Below are 12,926 nucleotides of genomic sequence, written 5' to 3' on the forward strand. Positions count from 1 at the left end.
CATCAGTACGTTTTTACTGCCGATATCGCCAAAATGTACCGGCAAATTCTCATCGATAATCGCGACGTGGACTATCAACAAATTCTCTGGCGCTCGTCGTCTTCCGAGCCAGTCGCGAAATACCGGTTGCTTACCGTTACATACGGCACTGCCTCAGCCCCTTATCTCGCGCTTCGCGTCTTGCTACAGCTCGTAAAAGACTACGGAAACGAATTTCCGTTGGCCGCTCTGGTTTTGCTTCTCCTAACATACGTCGACGACTGTACGTTCGGAGCTGAACTCGCGCTTAAAATTCGCGATCAGTTGATTGCTCTTTTTGCAAAGGGCGGTTTCCGGTTACGCAAGTGGGCAAGCAATTGTCCCGAGTTGCTGTCCGACATTGATCCTTCAGATCATGGCCTCGCGCGCGATAAGGATCTACACGTCGACGAGCCGCTAAAGATATTAGACGTCGCGTGGAATCCCGAAAGCGATTCGTTCCATTTCCGTGTAACGACCCCACCGAATCCGGGGCAGCCGAAACGTGCGGTCTTCTCCATTATCGTCAAACTTTTTGACCCGTTAGGATGGGCAACTCCCGTTATCGTTGTCGTGAAAATATTCATGCAACGCCTATGGGCTCTAAAATGCGATTGAGACGACGTGTTGCCCGGTGATCTCCTAGAACAATGGCGCGAATATCACAATCAATTACCGCGTCTTAAACTTATATCGATTCCTCGCTGGACAAAATACGGTTCTAACATCGCTGATTGTGAGCTTCACGGGTTTTCGGATGCGTTGACCAAGGCTTACGCCGCTGTCGTATATCTCCGTCTCGTACCGAGAAACGGTCCCGTTATTGTTTGCATACTCGTCGCGAAATCAAAGGTCGCTCCATTCAAAACACTCAGCGTACCGCGACTAGAGCTCTGCGGCGCGTTACTGCTCGCACAGATGATGTCCTTCGTTCTTTCGAATCTTGACATTCCAAATCTCCGATATCACTGTTGGATAGATGCAAGTATTGTGTTAGCGTGGCTCAAGCAGTCTCCATCCCGATGGAAAGTTTTCGTTGCTAATCGCGTAGCCAAAGTGCAACAGCTTTTACCGAAAGCAATCTGGCACCATGTTCCGACGGCGGATAATCCCGCCGATTGCGCATCTCGCGGTTTGCGCCCTAGTGAACTTGCCGATTGCGCTCTGTGGTGGTCGGGGCCCTTCTGGCTTAAACAATTCCCTGAGCACTGGCCGACGTCATGCTCGTCGCCAATCGAATTGGAGATATCAATTGAAAACTGAGTTGTCGTGCACGCTTGCCTCGCGCGTGCTGCCGAACCGTGGGATCTCGCGACTCGCTATTCCTCGTGGGCTAAACTTCTGCGCGTGACGGCGTATCTTATGCGGTTCGCCAGGATCCTTCGTTCTCGCCTTAATTCCATACCGGATAGCGGTGCGGAGGTCAATCTATCGCTCGAATTAGCTCCACGCGAAATTCAAACTGCCAAGATCTTTTGGTTCAAAGAGATTAAGGGTGACATATTTCCGCAAGAAACTGCGAGTTTGAAAGCAAGCAATCGCGTCTCCAAATCAAGCCCACTTGTCGCGCTTAACCCGTATCTTGACACCGATGGCCTCATACGAGTCGGAGGGCGGCTTCAAAAGTCCGATCTCTCAGACTCAGCCAAACACCCTATTGTCCTGCAGTCTCATCCTTTATTATCTCGCATTATATCGCATGCTAACCATGAAACACTCCACGGAGGCCCTCATATTACCCTTGCTCACCTCCGTACCGAATTCTGGATTTTGCGCGCTAGAGCAACCGTACGAGCGGTTCTATACCGCTGCGTTAAGTGCGCTCGCGAAAAAGCTATCGTCCCGGCGGAACTCATGGGCACTTACCAGACGTTCGAGTCAATCGATCTTCGCGATCTTTTGAACATACCAGAGTCGATTATGCAGGGCCTATGCTCGTACAGTCTGCGAAAGGACGCGGTCATAAAGCTCACAAAGCCTACATCGCCTTATTCATTTGCATGACAAGGAAAGCGATTCACCTCGAGTTAGTAAGCGATTACAGCTCGGCAGCTTTCTTCGCGGCGTTTATCAGATTTACAGCTCGACGCGGACGTCCACATAGCATGTACTCCGATAATGGTACGACATTTCAGGGCGCAAAATGAGAACTCGTCGCCGCTTGTAACGCTGCCGTGCGCGATCCCAATTTTTTGAACCGATTAGCAGGCGATCAGATAGCGTGGCATTTCCTCCCTCCTGCGGCTCCACATTTTGGCGGATTATGGGAGGCAGGAGTCCGTAGCGTCAAATATCACTTAAAGCGATGCGTAGGCTCTCACACGCTGACGTACGAGGAGATAAATACGCTACTGTGCCGAGTCAAAGCGTGTTTAAATTCGCGGCCGATTTCATCAATGTCCGAGAGTCTCGACGATTATAGCGCCCTTACGCCCAGTCATTTTTTGATCGGCGCAAATCTTGTCGCAATTCCCGAACCGAGCGTGCTCGACATCGCTGAGAATCGGCTCTCGCGTTGGCAACTCGTACAAAAAATTACTGAAGGTTTTTGGAGGTCTTGGGTGAGCGACTACTTGCATACGCTCCAACAACGCCCGAAGTGGCGCGTTATCCACAATCTGGTAAAAGTTGGTCAGATCGTTCTCTTACGTAATCCGCTCGCCCCCCCTCCCCCAAGTCATTGGGAACTCGGACGTATTACCGTCTGTCATCCCGGGGATGATGGTCTGATGCGCGTCGTTACCGTCAAAACCGCACGCTCCGAATATAAGCGACCCATTGTCAAGCTGTGTTTCTTGCCGATCGATATCAATATCGAAACCGAAAAGGAAGCGGTCAAGGCGGGCGGTTCGCGGCCGTGATGCGGTTCATCGTCCGGTCACCACAACGATATATATGTTACGGGCAAAGTCAGCATGGTGCGCAGTGTCGGCATTGCCCGGGCAATGTCAGCATTGCACAACGCGACTGGGCAAAGTAGTTTATTAGCGGACATTGCCCGGTTTGATGTGGGCAAAGTTAACACTGCCCATCCAGCGATGGCAATGTCAGCAACGATTATCACATTGCGGACTTTGCTCGGTTCCAAGTGGGCATAGTCGACAATGCTAAATCTCCGTGGGCTAAGCTGCGCTAAATTAGGGTAACTCTTCAGTTTAGCTACCTCAGCACAGAAATCGATGCAATTAGGCTTAATCGACGCGTTTTTGCATGAAACGAACGAATCTGGCAGAAAAAAGTGTCGCTCTGCCCCGCGACGCAAGATATTAATCGTCAAAGTTGAACCGACGACATGTAGCAACACTGAACGTGCCCTGCGGCCATATGCGCATGCTCAGTGGTCGCACGCGCATGTAAAACTGCGCCAATTTTAAATGAATCAATCGTGCAGAATAACCAAGCATTTCTTTTAAGCAGTTAGGTCTCACGCTGGGAGTTTCATTAGTTTAATTATGCGTGGGAAGCACACACACACACACACACACGAGGGGGTGCGAGGGGGGTCTTTGGCCCCCCCCTCCCCCGCACCCACCCCGTCGGTAGGCAGCGTGGACCTCGCTTTACAACATAAAGTACATGCTAAGTTGTAAAGCGAAATTATAAAGTACATGCATGGGGGAGGGTGCAGGGGAGAAAAACCTTTCTGTTCACGTGCGCTCACGCATGTAAGCACCCTTGCACCCCTCCATGCATGTGCTTTATAATTTTGCTTTACAACTTAGCATGTACTTTATGTTGTAAAGCGAGGTCCACGCTGCCTACCGACGGGGTGGGTGCGGGGGAGGGGGAGGGCCGAAGGCCCCCCCCTCGCACCCCCCCGTGTGTGTGTGTGTGCTTCCCACGCATAATTAAACTAATGAAACTCCCAGCGTGAGACCTAACTGCTTGAATCGAGATGCTTGGTTATTCTGCACGATGTAACTGTTTAATGATTTTCGTTAAAGCAGGGCACATACACACGTGTGTATGCCCTGCTTTATAGAAGTTGTGATTTTCGTTAAAGCAGGGCACACACACGTGTGTATGCTGGTGTATGCCCTGCTTTATAGAAGTTGTGATTTTCGTTAAAGCAGGGCATACACACGTGTGTGTGCCCTGCTTTAACGAAAATCATTAAACAGTTACATCGTGCAGAATAACCAAGCATCTTGATTCAAGCAGTTAGGTCTCACGCTGGGAGTTTCATTAGTTTAATTATGCGTGGGAAGCACACACACACACACACACACACGGGGGGGTGCGAGGGGGGCCTTCGGCCCCCCCTCTCCCGCACCCACCCCGTCGGTAGGCAGCGTGGACCTCGCTTTACAACATAAAGTACATGCTAAGTTGTAAAGCGAAATTATAAAGCACATGCATGGAGGGGTGCCGAAGGCCCCCCCCCTCGCACCCCCCCCCCGTGTGTGTGTGTGTGTGTGCTTCCCACGCATAATTAAACTAAAGAAACTCCCAGCGTGAGACCTAATTGCTTGAATCGAGATGCTTGGTTATTCTGCACGATTGATTCATTTAAAATTGGCGCAGTTTTACATGCGCGTGCGACCGCTGAGCATGCGCATATGGCCGCAGGCCGCAGGGCACGTTCAGTGTTGCTACATGTCGTCGGTATGACAGGAATCATAACCTGATTCCTGTCAACTTTAATGATTAATATCTCGCGTCGCGGGGCAGATCGACACTTTTTTCTGCCAGATTCGTTCGTTTCGTGCAAAAACGCGTCGATTAAGCCTAATTGCATCGATTTCTGTGCTGAGGTAGCTAAACTGAAGAATTACCATACATTTAGCGCAGCTTAGCCCACGGAGATTTAGCATTGTCGACATTGCCCACTTTGAACCGAGCAAAGTCCGCAATGTAATAATCGTTGCTGACATTGCCATCGCTGGATGGGCAGTGTTAACTTTGCCCACATCAAACCGGGCAATGTCCGCTAATAAACTACTTTGCCCAGTCGCGTTGTGCAATGCTGACATTGCCCGGGCAATGCCGACACTGCACACCATGCTGACTTTGCCCGTAACATATACATATGTATAAAGCGCCAGTGTATTTAGATTTAAGTTTCATTGTATTAACGCATTAAATTCTGTCTTTAGATTTAAGTTTATTATGTATTTAGATGTAAGTTCTCACTGTATTATAATTCTTGTTTCAAATGTAAGCATTCGAGGCGGGCGGTATGTTCAGGAATCGCGAAATATCTTCCTTACCTTTGATCGTTAAATTTCGACCAGTATTTCTCACCTTGTTTTCATTCCGCGTGTTTATCTGCGAGACCTTGTCGGAACCCGACGTATTCCCGAGAAAGCTATCTGTTACTCGAATTTCTCGTTCGCTCCTCGGAAACGATCGCGTTATTTGTCGAACCTTCCCTCTCTTCGCGCGCTCGCAATTACCGTCTAGATACCTATTGTAAATACCGCTCGTCTCAGAACTTCTCGATACCTCGTCACAGTAACACATTAAATTTTCGATACCACCAATACAAGCATCTTGATTAGTCGTTCCTCTTACCAATACCTTGACTGCCGAGTCCTTTTTACAAGGCTGTACCAGCCAACCGCGCTTTGCAAATCGAAACCTGATCGCGGAATGCACAGGCTCAAATAGAGGTTGCTATTTCAACTATACTATTAGGTGGCCGATGTGTTTATGCGGCCGAGGGATTATGTGTACCTGGATTTGTCCAAATCATTGGAATGGCAGCGCGTTTTCCATTTCACCAGTCCATTAGTCCAATGTAGCAAGTTTTACACATTTTTCCTGGCGCCCACGATACATTTTTTATGGAACTTTCACTAAAATATTTCTCATATGCTTTCTGCACAATGCCGTCTATGCGGACTCTGCTGTCTTTTAGCGTAAATTTTTCACAAACGTAGCAAAAACATTCCGAACAATTACTCATTTTAAAAATCTTATATCACTTCACGGCCACCTAATAGTATAGTTGTTACAGCAATCTCTATTTAACGTCTCTAAGGCTGTGTTCCGAATATCGACAAAGTAAATATTACTGCCGACTGTACTGAACAGTACTAAAAATCAAAAGTTTACATCAAATACGCTATAGACTTTCAGTACTCATACAACAGCATCTACACATAATGTAAATATTAGAAAAGTAACATGTCCTTTGTATATTACTAGACACTACAAACGCGAGCTTCGCGCGCGCTATTTAGCTTTAACATTATGCTATTACTATTACACTATTAACTCCTTGATACACACAACTGTCAAAATATACAATGACAGCTGCAAATGAAGTAAGCGCAGCCAGAGAACCAATCGGCATCGCGGAAAAGCGACAACAATACCTATGACATGCCCTTTTTAGAAGAGGATATGGGTTAAATTCCGATAACCCTGGCGCCTTAATTTGACGATGGTTTCTGGTAGTACTTTTAATGCTGAACAAAAAGTTATATAGGTCTTATAGGGCTAACCGCTCTGGTTTTTGAGATATGTAGTGTTAAAGTTGATAAAACTAGATTAAGAGCGACCGATTTCAATGACCTTGATATATGTTGTCGATATAAAACGAGGTGCCACATGGGTTTACAACTTTTCACGCGTGGAAACCCGACGCATGTACTATGAAGGCACACTATGTGTCTAGTTTAACAATAGTGGAGCCCCCTGCAGGGGGGCGGAACACTGCCTCCACGTATACACTTTCCACGCGAAACGAGGTGTCACATGGGTTTACAACTTTCCACGCGTGGACTTGATATATGTTGTCGATATAAAACGAGGTGCCACATGGGTTTACAACTTTTCACTCGTGGACCCACGTATGTACTTTGAAGGCACACTATGTGTCCAGTTTAACAATAGTGGAGCCCCCCGCAGAGGGGCGGAGTCTACTACTTCCACGCATACACTTTCCACGCGAAACGAGGTGCCACGAGGTGCCACTTTTCAATATCCTAATTATTATCTGCTATAACAAATTATTTCTGTTACAGATATTAAATATTTTTACACAATGCAACTTTTCGTACGAAGCGATGAAAGAAGAAAAAATTTTTAACTTTTCACGCAAACCAAGGTTCACCCCCATCTCCCTGCTTGCGGAGGGCGGGGCGATAGCCCCTCTCCCGCCTACGTGTGTACTGTTTATACACACATAATTAAGTATTATTTAAAAATTCATATTATTTAATTTAACTTTAACACTGTATATCTTGAAAACCAGAGCGGTTAGCCCTATAAGACCTATATAATTTTTTGTTCAGCGTTAAAAGTATTACCAGAAACTATCGTCAAATTAAGGTGCCAGGGTTATCAAAATCTTGCCATTATATGTATAACACATACTTGAGTCGATTTAGACAATTTATGGAAAAGGGCATATAAGCCAATGTGTTCTTTTTCCATCAACAGTCTCAACTATTTCATGGCCGTGAAGTGATACGTAAAAGTGAGTGATTGTTCGGCAAAACTGCAATGTCTTTGCTATGTTTTTAGTACTGAAAATCTCTAACGTGCATTACGTAAACTATTTTCAGTACTGGCAGTAAATAAACGCAGCCTAAATGTCTGAACGATTAAAACGGGCACCAAAAATGGTTTTCTCGCCTCAAAAAACCCCAGGTATAAAGTTTCGGAGTCTAATTAGTTAAATTCTGTCTCTTGTATTTAATGAAAGAATCTTAAATGCGCTAACTTAGCAAAATCTCTTTAGAAACGTGTTCTGGGGCACAAGACCTTTCTATTTTTTTTGAAAATTCCCTATCCCTTTTGGTCTGTTGCACTGTGTAATCGATACAGTAAAGATTAGCAAGACTTCTGCGCAAGGTAGGATGTTCCATTCACTTGACGTATAGGATTTATATATGTTGCAGCCACATGCGGTAATGTAGCATTTCATAAAGTGTCTAGACATTGGACACATGCTGTAATTTAATCTTCAAATTAAAAATTACCATACACACACACACACGTGGGGGGAGGGTGCAAGAGGGGCTCCCCCTCCCGCAACCCCTCCGCCGGTAGGCAGGATGGACTTCGCTTTACAACTTAGCATGTGTCCGATTGCAACCACTGTGTGTTCGTTTTCTACTGTGTCCGATTAGCACTGTGTCCAATTGTTACTGCGTCCGTTTCCTTTTTTTTTGTAACAGGGGGAAAATCCTCATAAGATCCCCCCGCCCCCGGGACGGGGCGGGCGGTTATGCCGGACTCTACGCGCACGCGTACCACCGTTACGAGGGGCGCTCCAGAGGACCGAGGTCCCCTGAGCCTGCCCTCAGCGTGGCATCGCGCGCGCACAGCCTACCGGCTACAACCCCCCCGGGTGCCCTTATAAAAATGTGCCCTTCATTGCCATTAAAAAATGCCATTGAATTCCCATTGTTCTAGACGCAATGGAAATGAAGGCATTTTTGCCAAAGATAAAAAGTTCCACACAAAATCCCATTGGTATTGCTATTGGTATTGCCACTGGTTTTGCCGTTGATATTGCCATTGGTATTGCCATTAGTATTGCCATTGGTATTAACACTGGCAATACCAATGGGATTTTGTGTGGAAATTTTTATCTTTGGCAAAAATGCCTTTATTTCCATTGCGTCTGGAACAATAAGAATTCAATGGCATTTTAATAAATGGTACTATTTTGTCTTTAATATAAATGCCTTTATTTTCCATTGCCTTTGGTTCAACGGACAATCTAATAGGAGCTCTTGCCTTAGGCGACTAGCGCCTGAAAATATCTGCCTCGGTGTCCCGTAGGGGGTCTCATACATATACCAGTCCGTGTCGAACCTTGAATTTGAGAGAATGCATTAACGATGCGACGCCTAGCGGCGTCGATGCGAACTGCCGGTAATACAGTTACCGCGCGGGCGTGATGATGATGCATGTACCACTGGTGGCGCGAACCGCCACATTTACCATTGACAAATTTCCATTACAATTCACACTGAACAACATTGGCTGAAGGTAGAAAAATTCCATACAAATTTTATCCTTCATGAGTCATTGGCAGCTTCCATTACGCCTGTATGGAAAAGGTTGTCATTCGAATCTTGCCATTGTTTTTCCATTCATCTTATTGCCACTCAATATTTTCCATTAACTTTTCCATATAATTTGCATTGCAAGTTTCATACACAAGTTTTAACCTTCATAAGCCATTAGCAGTTTCCATTACGCCTGTATGGAAAAAGTTGTCATTCGAATCTTGCCATTGCGTTTCCATTCATCTTATTGCCACTCAATATTTTCCATTAACTTTTCCATATAATTCGCATTGCCACTGTAGGGCAACCATACATTCCCACTGACCGCCATTGAGCACTCAAGGGCACATTTTCATGAGGGTGTCCATCTCGCTCTTATGAGGAGGCCCCGGGAATCGCAAACGCATGACGTCCATGGCCCCCCCGTGCCTGACCTGTTTGGTCTAAACCCTAACTTGTGGCGGATGAAGGGACACCGTCCCCATCCGCTACCCCTCCCTCCGGGGTTGCTTTCGCACGGGCGTACGGCTGTCCCAACCGTAGGCCCGCCCCCGGGCGGGGTGGGAGGGGGATTCCGTCACATAGGTGTCGGATCCCCTACCCCCCGCGCCCCCGCTAGAGGGCGGGTGGGGTCAGGACCCTGGAATGCTATCATTCCCAGATCCCGCCACCCACCCATCGCGGACCGGGAGAAGCACCTGTGGTGAAGACCCCGAAGGGGAGTCCACCCAAGCCCCCCCGGCCCGCATTCCTTCACCGACCTGCTCGGCACAAAAAGATTCGACGGCAGGGGGCAGACTTAGTCTACCCCCATGCCACCGCCCGTTCTTCTTTCCACTCTTTGAACCTATCTTGCCTTGTTTGTGGCAGTAGAGCGACGCGTGGAGCCCCGCCGCAGGGGCTGGCGCCGTCGTCTAGCGACAACGCCCCCAACAACGCCCCGCTGTCTTCTTCCTTTTCGACGTCCGCTGGAGGGGGCGGGAGCTTCCCCCCTTCTTACTTTCTCGTCCGCCTCCTTCCGTGACATCACGCCGCCACAGAAAAAGACGAACGCCCTCCATTTTTCCTCTCCCCGTCTAGGCTCCAACGCAGCTGCGATGATCGCCCTGGGGGAGAGGTCCTGTCCCACACTGTCACGGAGGACACGGCGCTGCTCGTCCCACGCCGGACAAAACTCTAGCGTATGCTGCGCCGTGTCCGCCTCCTCCGGACAGTGATAACACCCAGTGGTGCGCTCCTTTCCTAATACTCGGCACAGGTACTCACCGAAGCAACCATGCCCAGTGAGCACCTGCGCCGCGTGGAAGGTCATCCCGCGTCCCCTGCGACTCGCCCACTCTCTCAGGACGGGCCGGATTGCCTGCCGGACCCTCTCTCCGGACTTCAGCCGGGGATCGTCCAAATACTCTTCCCAGCCGCGGAAGAGGGTTTCCTTGGCCTGCAGCCTCAGCGCGGTCCTCTGTTGTGGAGTTAGTTCCACAACTCCCCCCGCCCTGATCCTCTTAACCCGTTCATACATTCGGGCTTGAGTCAGAGCGATCAGGTTGATTGGGGGGATTCCCGCGAGGACCGTTGCCACCGCATGTGAGACGGTCCTATACGTGCGGGCGGCTCTACTCGCCATTTGGCGCTGGACCGCCACAAGCTGACGCTTGAGGCGGTTGTCACTGTCCATTTCGTCCGCCCACACAGGTGCTCCGTATAAGATAACGGAGTTGACCGTCGCCACATACAGGCGGCGCACATGCCCGCCCGCCCCTCCGATGTTCGGCAGCAGTCTTGACAGGCTGCTTGCCATCGTCTGTGCCCTGGGGGCGATGCGGGCGATGTGCTCGCCGAAGCTGCAGTCGTCCCTGAGCCACAGCCCCAGGTACTTGAGGCTGGGCTCAATAGGGACGCGGGTCCCCTCAATCGTAAGATTGAGTCCTTGAGGGGGTGGCTCCCGCAGCGTCCTGTCGTAGAACCAAGACGCTTGCGTCTTCTGCGGGGCCACCCCGAGGCCCAGTTCCCTCAACGAGCGCACCACTTTCGCCGAGGCGGCATTGGCCAATCTCAGTGCTTGCCTTCTGTTTTTCCTGCCAACCACCAGGTACAAATCGTCGGCGTACCCAGTGAGTTGGCAGTTGGCCGGGAGAGGTATCCTCAGGACCGCATCGTACGCGGTGATCCATAGCAAGGGGCCCAGTACGGACCCCTGCGGAACACCGCACTCGATCAGTTTGGTCCTGAGGACTCCACCTTTGTCCGCGTATGACAGACCCCTGTCTCGGAAGTAATCCTTGATAATTTTGACCAAGTAGGGAGGGACGTCGAAAAATTCTAACGCCCTCCCTATCACCGGCCAAGGGAGAGAATTGAACGCATTCTTTACGTCATAGCTCACCCCCAGCACGGCCCATCCCTTCTCTGTCATGGCCTCCGTGCGGGACAAGACGCTTAATATAGCGTCAATTGTCGATCTTCCCGCACGGAAGCCCCACTGATTGCCGCTAAGATTACGGCCTCCCTCCCGAGACAGATGCCGGGCGAGGCGCTCGGCAATGATCCTTTCTAGGATCTTGCCCGCCTCGTCCAGCAAACAAATGGGTCTATACGCGGACGGATCGTCCGGTTTCTTCCCGGCTTTAGACAGCAACACCAGATTGGTCATTTTCCACTTATTGGGGAACCGGCCAGTCCTGAAGCATTCGGTAAAAATCCGACGCATACGTCTGGCCAGTCCCCCGGCGGCCAGAGTCCAAACCCTTCCTGGAACCCCGTCAGGGCCAGGAGCCTTGCCTTTCCTGACCTTGCGGAGCGCCCCCGCCAACTCCTCCTCTGTGACCCCCAGGTCGTCGCTCCACTCGGTCGGTGGTATTTCGTAAAACTCGACCTCTCCACCCCGGTCGAAAGAGAAAAAAACGTTCACCACCCTTCCGACGAATCGGGGGTCCAGGGATTCTGTGATTGGGAGCGCCCGTGGCCTCAGCTTGTCGAGGACCAGCTTATATGGACGCCCCCATGGGTTTTTGTTGAGTGTGGCGAGGAGCTCCTTCCAGGAGGACTCCTTGGCCGCCCTAATCGCTCGGGAGAGGTCCTGACGGGCGGCACGCCAGGCCTCCCCCGCCTCCGGTTTGCTGAGGGTCTCGCGTCCAGCGCGGGCCCTCATCCAGACTCTCCTCTTCCGGACCGACGAGCGCCTAAGTTCGGCAATTTCGTCGGTCCACCAGTACACGGCACGTCGCGGGGGAGCTCTTCTGCTGCGAGGCATTGCGACGTCGCAGGCGCGTGTCACCACCTCCTGCAGCCCTTCCACCTCCTCCTCTACTTTAAAGTCCCCCGCGACGTCACCGTGCACGTTTTCCTCGTCGTTCCACGTCATACCAATGACCGCCGCAATCAGGCGGTCCGGGTCTAACTTCTTGTGGGCCCATCGTTTGTGCGATCCTTCCAGTGTTTTGCGGCGGGCCAGCACTTCGGGTGAGGTGACCCGGACCATCATCTCGATGAGTTGATGGTCCGATAATGTTTCACAACTCCCGATCACCCCCCATCCATGTATGCGGCGCGCGGCAGGGGGAGTGGCCCACGTCAAGTCTACTATTGACGACCTCTGCCGGCGCACGCATGTGCTGCTTCGGCCTACGTTTATGAGGCACAGGCCGAGGCCCGCCGCCCACCCCTCCAGGGTGTGGCCTTTCTGATTCGTACGCGGAAAATTCCACGCAGTAGATTTCGCGTTGAAATCCCCCGCGACGATAACCTGGCCGGGGAGGTGCCGACGGACGCACATATCTATTGCGTCCAACACCTCCTCAAATTTCGCCAGATCCCAACTTAGAGGGGCATACACGCTGAACACAACGATGGGCCCCCACCTAACCGCCACGAATCCCTCGCCAGCCTCAACACGAGTACATGGCGAGGACTGCGGCAGCGAGTTGTAATATATGGCTGCAG

The 12,926-nt window shown here is 50.3% G+C and overlaps 1 protein-coding gene across 4 annotated transcripts in view; it reads left to right on the forward strand.

Annotated features, from left to right (window-relative positions):
- The window catches only part of Argl (Argininosuccinate lyase), a 336,643-nt gene that overhangs the window by 64,694 nt on the left and 259,023 nt on the right, over positions 1-12,926 (forward strand). The gene's annotated exons all lie outside the window — the stretch shown is intronic.

Source organism: Temnothorax longispinosus, chromosome 12 (assembly GCF_030848805.1).
Source record: "Temnothorax longispinosus isolate EJ_2023e chromosome 12, Tlon_JGU_v1, whole genome shotgun sequence".
In the NCBI taxonomy this organism is placed as follows: domain Eukaryota; kingdom Metazoa; phylum Arthropoda; class Insecta; order Hymenoptera; family Formicidae; genus Temnothorax; species Temnothorax longispinosus.